Here is an 8,022-nt window from a genome sequence, read left to right as displayed (position 1 = left end):
AGGGAAAGAAACCTTTCCCATGCAACAGTGCATTCAAGCTGCTGTGCTAATATGAGGAAGAACTGAAAATGTTTGCGACAGTGAGAGTAAACAGCTTGTTTGCTTGGTAAAAAATACCTCTTTAAATGATTGTTCCTCTGCGTAAGCTTGCACTTAGAGTTCTGGATTTTATGGAATCACTTATGGAACATAGGTTTTTGGGTTTGTGGGGGTTTTTTTGGTTTTTTTTTTTTGTATAAACCTGAGATTAGTTAGCTTCATTAAAAATACTACAGACCTCATGGTTACCAGTAACACCATTCCTCATCACTTTTTTTCCTCTTGTCATTTTATTATGATATGGTGAAAAAGCATGTAAGTTTAGGGAGGAAAAGTGAAGTAGTTAAGAATAATTTTATCCTCATGCAGCCCAGTTCTAAAGAATTTCAAGCACCTAGCTCTCTTTCTGTTGTCAGTGGAAGCCTAGCATCTCCTGCAGCTTCTTGACACCTTTGAGGAAGGCATTTATACAAATGACCTCTCTCTTTGGGCATTGCGCGGCCCTTTGACAGACTTGCCCGGACCTTTGCGCACATGCAAGCCATGACCCAGTGGGCTGACTCTTTCCTGGGACATCCCCCTTCTGCTGGAGGCAGAGCGCCCTGCCATCCCTCTGCCTGCTCCGCTTCCAGGTAATGTGTAACAGGCTGCCGGGCCACTTGGAAATAATCTTCTCCATCCATGTGCAGCTCCGGTCTGAAAGCCTCTGAGAGTTGAAGGTTAAGCAGTTCAAGTTTCAGCTGGAATAAGCAGGCTGACTTGACACATGAACTCCAAAATACGCATTCAAAAGTTACACCTGTAAGTTTGCCGGCGCAGCTGCCTATTACCCATGCCCTTGAACTCAGCAGACCAGTAGGTAACAGAGGTACGGAGGAACTAGCTTTGTCCTGCTACGGGCCAGTTGAAGCCAGTCTGCTCTGCCGCTGCTCTTTTTGGAGCACAAAATTCCCAACGTTGAGTTTCAACAGTACTCAACGGGCTCACGACCGCCCCTTGGGGTGACAGCCATCTGGCGACTACGCTGCTTCTACCCTTCATCTTACACCCGCAATGTTCTTCTGGGTTTTGAGATTTAAGTCCCAACATGCCAATAAATGTTGCCTAAACATTTAGAAGTGTACAGTGGACACAAACAAGCAGGCGAGCTAGCACAGCTGTAGCACTACTAAGGGTGCTCATTCTTTTTCTCCTCCCTGTAATGTTTCAAAGACCGCATTGGAGCCAATTGTGTGCAATCTATTCAGGGATGCAAAAAAAGAAAAAAAATGCTGGCAATCTTTTTTTAGAACTACTATGTGGGAAGAGCACCGTTCCTCATGGTTTTTCCAAACAATCGCTTAAGCTGATGGTAATCCTGAGCAGGGCCGAATGCCATTTGGCTGGGGCGCACTGGGCATCCAGGACTGGGCCACATCCTTGGGAAACAATCAGCGGCGTTCCACTGCACGCATCCCTCAGCTTTTCCCCCTATGTACGGAGTCACTGGACTGAAGTGGTGGATGTACCAGTTCATTAACTTCGTAAGTTAATGGTTCTCGTTATGCAAATTAGTATTGAGATGTAAATTAACCTTTCCCCTGTTAGCTGTTAAAATAAAGGGTATAATCTCTATATTCAGGATGTTTGTAGAAGATTATTACTCACTAGCATGTGGATTTTGATTGATTATTTCCAGTTCTAGTAATCATTAACAACTACTGGTAGTTTAAGAATTACTTTTTATTTCAAAGGGTAGGATTTATTTGGCTCTACACCAAGGCAGATTAAGTAAGCCACACTGAGCAGCTACTACCTTTCCCTTCAATCGGACTGCTGTGTGAAGAGCAAATACGTTCTACTGCTTTTTCATCTCTGAATTTCACCTTTACTATTAATATGTTGACATATCAAACAATGTAACTAATAGGTAAAGCAGAATAAAATGAGTCACTATTTAAACTGTTATTTTAGATCTTGCTTTCTTTATTAAAGTATAACAGCCAAAAGACAAAGACGTACAACGTAGATGATGATAGACAACCAAAGGAAAAACTTGCAGGAATGTACATGGTGAGATAAACTGAAGCTGAGTAAAAGAACTACATCAGTATACACATAATGAAAGTCCAAGAAATAAACTTAAGGTAACTTATTGATTAAATATGACTAATAGGGCACGTGCCTCCCTATCTTGAGACTTTGTCATTCTGCCATAGACATGATGCAGTAAGTCAAAGCTGAGGAGGAAATAGAAGGGTGTCCGAGTGATGGTTTTCCTTACCATAGATATGTGAATAATTACATGTGTCTGTTATGCATACTTTCTGGCCCAAAATACTTGACATCGTTCATTTTTAATATGTTCTCTTAAAGTCCTTTTAGCCCAAAATATCCTTCCTAACACAGCTTGGTTCTGGTCTCATTGCTCAGACTTTGTTTTAGCAGAGCCAATCCTCACGTGTCTAATGAGAGTTTAGTCTAACGCAATGTATACAGTAAAGAGCCTGGAGACCAAAATAAAATTGTATTAAACGGGCTACTGGTAGGCTCTATTAGATTTGTTCTCACATTAGACCCATGATGTCTTGGGTGATTACTGTAGGGTATTACAAGGTTATTTTGTGCGTGAGTATGTGACAGAATAAGGGATGTTCTAGTAACACCAGAACTGCTTACATTTCCTCCTAAAATCAATATAACTGTATTATTCAGACAGACAACTGATTTAGCTTCATGCTTTATTATGAGGATATCTAATTGCTTGAAGCTCTGCTCGGTGATTGAGCTACCAAATGAAACTTTATCTCACTATTCAAAATATCCAGGCACTCAGTCATCATTTAAAAATTGCCTGTGACAGGAAGGCTGTGAAGTCTGTGGTCCGACAACATCCCTTTTCTGCGGTACAAGGCCAAGTATACAGAGGAACAAAATTATCAAAATTTCTTGGCTACTTCTCTTCCTTTGAGCCATCTTATGGCACGTCTAATTCAAAGCTCCTCGAGACATGTTTTGCAGTTTTATTATGTGAAACTATTTTCTCTTTTTTTTTTTTTTTTTCCTCAAAGAGGAGAATTACCACTCATCAATTTTTAACCCAGGTTGTCTCACTGACGCAGTTTACAGCGTTAGCCAATTCAATAGCTGTCTCGGAACAACTGTGAGGGGGTGACAAGCCATGGCATGTGTGTGGGAATGAGTGACTTTGCCACCAGAGATCATATAATGCTAGAAACTCTCTCAATTTCAACAGCACAACACAGTCAGTTGAGGCAAAAGCCCATGTAATTGGGTCTAATGCTGCTATGGAAATTATGCGGAGGGCTAAAAATACTATTTAAAAAGTAGGGTTTATTTTCTTGGCATTCTCCCATCAGCTCCTGACTTCAGTGAGAGCTGTGTCAAGCCCTGTCTGAAAAGATGGAGCATTATGGAGCCATTAAAGATGATGTGAAGGTGTCCTGTGACAGCAGTTAACTCTAAAGAAGCACAAATCTTGCACTTTCACAAATGCTTCAAATGCACCGAAAATACCTTACAAGAACTTTTGAACATTTGCCCCCTTGGAAGTTAGAATGAACATATGCACATATAAGCACTCAACTAGTTAGTAGAAAAACACATGCTTAATCCAGGCTAACTTACAAACTTCATTGCTCTATCTTATTTTAATTTTTTTTTTAATCTTTGAATCCAGTTTTGCAAATCTTCAGTCCCCACTGGCCTGCTGTTGTGGAACTGTTCAAAAGTCCTTGTCTAAATATTAAATACCCTTGGAGTGTGATGGTACATTGCGTGCTACTGGAAGTGTGGCCAGTAGTGTGTCCTCAGTCACCAGCAACGCGTAGGCTTGCCCACTGGTGCCAAGAGTATCTGCTTTTTTATGCTCCCTTGCCTCCTTCCTTTTACCTGCTGAAGAAATGTAGGTGTTTATAAAGAGAGAATTAGATAACGGGGCAGGGGAGAATCTGTCAGGGTTACATCCTTCAAGAATTAAAAAACATTGGATGTTTTCCCATTGGTCTTTATGGCTGTTTGTTTTTAAGTCAACAGGAGACTGAAACAGCCTTGCAACTTGCAAGGAGACTTGCAACTCATGGCTGTTGCAAAGGACGGCTGAGCCCTACATCACCTGAAGTGTGCGTTCCTCTTTGTGCAGCAACAGAAATGAGAAGGGACCAAATTATCCGAGCAGAAAGAAATGTGTGGTTCTGCTGATTAGTTTGCCATTTCAGAGGTAGCGGGGTTTTGTTGGTGCTGGCTTTATTGCCTGCACTCGGTGAAAGTGGTTTTTATTTACTCCAGAGGAGCCTTCTGGAGGTCGGAGACTTTTAACTATTTGGGTTACCACTTATGATGAGAAAGTTTCCATTAGAGTCTGGCTGCTTGTTTTGCTTGCTTGATTTTTACCTTGTTTTGTTTTGTTTTCTTCCAGGATGGGTAGCCCTGTTCCTAGGCCTGGGTGTCCTTGTAAGCTTAAGCTTCTACATGGCCACAAGTAATTTCAACCTCAGTTTGTGAAAGGGCAAAACCAGATGTGTGAGAGAGGGTTTTTCCTACATGGGACCATTATATGGGATTCACTTGTTTGTCGTTGCCTGAAAGACTGCATCTCTCCAAGCTCCTTTTTGTACGGGGCTGGAATTCAGAGGTGAAAGCAACCAGCTTGGGACGAGGTGTGGCTGCAGCGCATTGACATCTCCATCGCTTCAGGGCTGGGGTGGCACATGCAGATGTTAACCATCAGCCAGTGATCACCCAGCACTGCATAGCTCTGTACGTGATGAGCCAGCTTGTATTCAGCCTAAGTGCTCTGACCTTTGCTTAAATGCAGGCAGCAATTTTACCTGTCTGTTCTCAAAAGCAGCTGGAAGTGAGTTCATGGACTCACCTGAGCTCCCAGGTGCTCTCATGCATGCTCAGCACAGATATCTGGCATATGATGGAGCAGCCAGGTGATGTTGTTCTTGTTTCTATTTGCTAGCACAAGGTTACCATGGCTAATATTTGAGGATCAGGAACATGAACAGAAGATCCAAGTTTGCTCCCGCTCCCTGGCCTGCTGTATGATCAAGACCTGGACTGCAGTTTGGCAGGTGTCATCAGAATTAAGCATTGAACATGATGATGGGTGGAATGCATGAGGTTTGTAACGCCGTGATTTAGGTATATTATAGTGCAAATAACATGCAATGTGCTGGATGCAGCAGGGGATGCTTCCCTGGTAAGTAAGCTGTTGGCTTCTGCAGGTGAATGTTTTGATGTGCAAAGAATTTTGCATCTGAAAAGTGCTATAACTGATAATGTGCAAGAGGAACAATGGTGCTGTCTCACTGGCAAAGATGAAAGAAAATGCATTAACAGATAGAGTAATAGGAAAACACTGTGAGTAACAGACTGAACAATTAGGAATGCAATTTGTCCATGTAGTTGTGACAGATGTTTTGTCCCCCATTTGTCTGGTTACACGGATACAGCATATGAATGCAGAAGAATCAAGTTTACCTGTAGGTCAAATTTTAACAGTAGAGCTAGAGTCACTTTATTATTTGGGCATTTAGAATGCACACATTCACATGGTTTCCCTTTGGAAGTTATAGACAGAAAAGACCTAGTAATATATGGTTTTAGTGCATAATCAGTGCATAATTGTACTCCATAGAATATAAGTACATTGTCGATTTGTATTTTAAGTAAATCTAGTTCCTTTTTCCCCCCTTTAATACTCATCTCTCTTCATAATTTACTTTCAAGGCTGTTAACAAAAGAAGTCAATACTGAAAACCAAGTCATGGTGTAAGGAAGTGACCAAGACACCCCATCAATGCCAAGAGTGGGGAATAAACTTTGTCTTCTGTCTCCTTTGATCCTGGTGATCTTCCCCAATACTCAGGTCAGGAAATGAGTCAAAAGAGAAGCATTTCAAATATTGTTTTGCAAAGATTTGGCTTTGTATTTTCATCATCTTCTTTTCTGGTAATTCAAAATCAAATGGCAATTCTATGGCTTTTATGCTGTATCATCCCGTGACTTTGCGTCAGTCTTTGCAGATCATCCTCAGTAAACCTACTTCTATTATTTGCTTACTCTGTCACGTACACTAAAAAACATCATATGTTGTCTATTAATTGTGCTAGGAATGTTCCAGATACTTGTAGTCTCTCTTCATGCCAGTTTCAGCAAATCCTCCAAATATTTTTGTTGCTTTCCTTTGAATTAATTTCTCACTGCCCATATTCACCTGGAATGAGAGTGACAAGAAATGAGCTATGGTCTTGCTGATGGGAAGATTATTTTGAATTTTTGCTATTACTTATCATTTGACATCTCAACTATTACCTTCCATGTAAATTATTCCTCTGAATATTTTCCTCCTTATTGGATTTCTGAGCTATTACACCTAAACATTTAAACCTTCATTTTCTTAGATTAAATGGTAACTTTATTTACTACTTACACTTCTGTGCTCAGAGGAAGTTGTTTCTTATCCTCTGTATAATCCAATGGGGAATGTTTCTTGTGACCAAGCACCTTTCATTTGAATTGGTATCAAAATGTCACCCAAATGTGCAGCAAGTTAGCCTCACAAAAGAAAAAATTATTTTTAGAAACTGCTGCTACAATCAGTAGGAATACTCGAATAGAGTCAAAATTGCAGTGTCTGGTCCTCGGTTCTCTTTTGGAAAGCATTACCCAGCAACAAATGAAATGGAGCCAACATAATCATTTAAAATAGCAAAGTAAACAGTTCATGTCGTAGTCAAGATAATCCTTAATTTCTGCTGCTTATCTGAGATCTGCCCTGCCGATCTGGGAGGATTTAACCTTCCTGAAAGCTGTTATCAGTGTATGTGCTTGAACTGGGAAGACCTCTTTCCACCTGCTTTTCAGAGCCCTTTCTCCTAGAAGATTAACACTGCTGTGCCCCTTTTAGAAAGAAAAACCTCTGAAATATGGATTATTTTTAGAGCATTATGCTAGGAATATTTTGCTACAATACAGCTTAACGGAAATAGTTAAAAAATAGTGCCTATTTAAAAGATCCACTTTTTTTTTCTTTGCTGAAGAACCATATCATCTTAGAATTTCTCTCTTAATTTTTGTCTTACAAAAATATATGTATAGTTGTGGAAATTAAAAAGACAGTAATTGGTTTATGCTTACTGCCAGTTGTGTAACCAACTCAAAATAAAAGCCATTGGGAATTTTAATTTCAAATTTCTTTGCACTATGTTGGAAACCATTTTTGTAATTTTCTGTTTCTCTTGGGATACCGTGTGAAACACAGCATGGCAGAGCAGATGGCTTGCCTTCTATTTCCAAAGAGACGAGTAATATCACTCTGTTCGAGAGGGAAGTCTAAAGGGGGTTTCACTGGGGTATGGGAAAGCCCAATCTAACACCTGGATCAAAACAAAAACCAGAGTCAGCTTAACAGGCTTAATATATAACACTTTTCACAAGAAAACGGACATATTTCTGATGTTATTTTTACTACATTTCTTACTGCTTATTTTAAAAGTTTTTTTTTAAAAAAAGGCATCTTTAAATTAAGACTCTGTAGTATACCTGTGCTTCTGGGAGGAGGGGAGAGAATCACCGGGTGAAACTTCTCAGGCTTAGTCATAGCAGGAGCAAGGAGTGATGGCCTGAAATATGCAGCAGCAAAAGTTCTCAGAATAGGGAATGAGTCACTATTGCCCTTGAACTTCGTGAGCCTGAAACTGTATTTATCATTTTGCATTGTTCCTGAGCTGTGAATTTGTAGTTGCACACACAGAGCAACTTGCCTTTTCTGCCCTCAGGAGCTAAAACACACACACAAAGGAACTTCCAGGGAGAGAAGCTGAGGGTTAATTTCTTGTAGTGAGTTTTAAGAAAAGCTTTATAGAAAAATACTTACATTGGGAGATTACTGGTGCGAAGGTGACACTAAAAGGTTAAACAAAGGAATAAGGCAATAGCGTACAAAGTAAAAAAAAAAAAAAAAAAAAAAAAAAA

The sequence above is a fragment of the Egretta garzetta genome, unplaced genomic scaffold, assembly GCF_000687185.1.
Source record: "Egretta garzetta isolate BGI_Z169 unplaced genomic scaffold, ASM68718v1 scaffold297, whole genome shotgun sequence".
Taxonomy (NCBI): domain Eukaryota; kingdom Metazoa; phylum Chordata; class Aves; order Pelecaniformes; family Ardeidae; genus Egretta; species Egretta garzetta.
Note: the sequence above shows the minus strand (reverse complement) of the source record.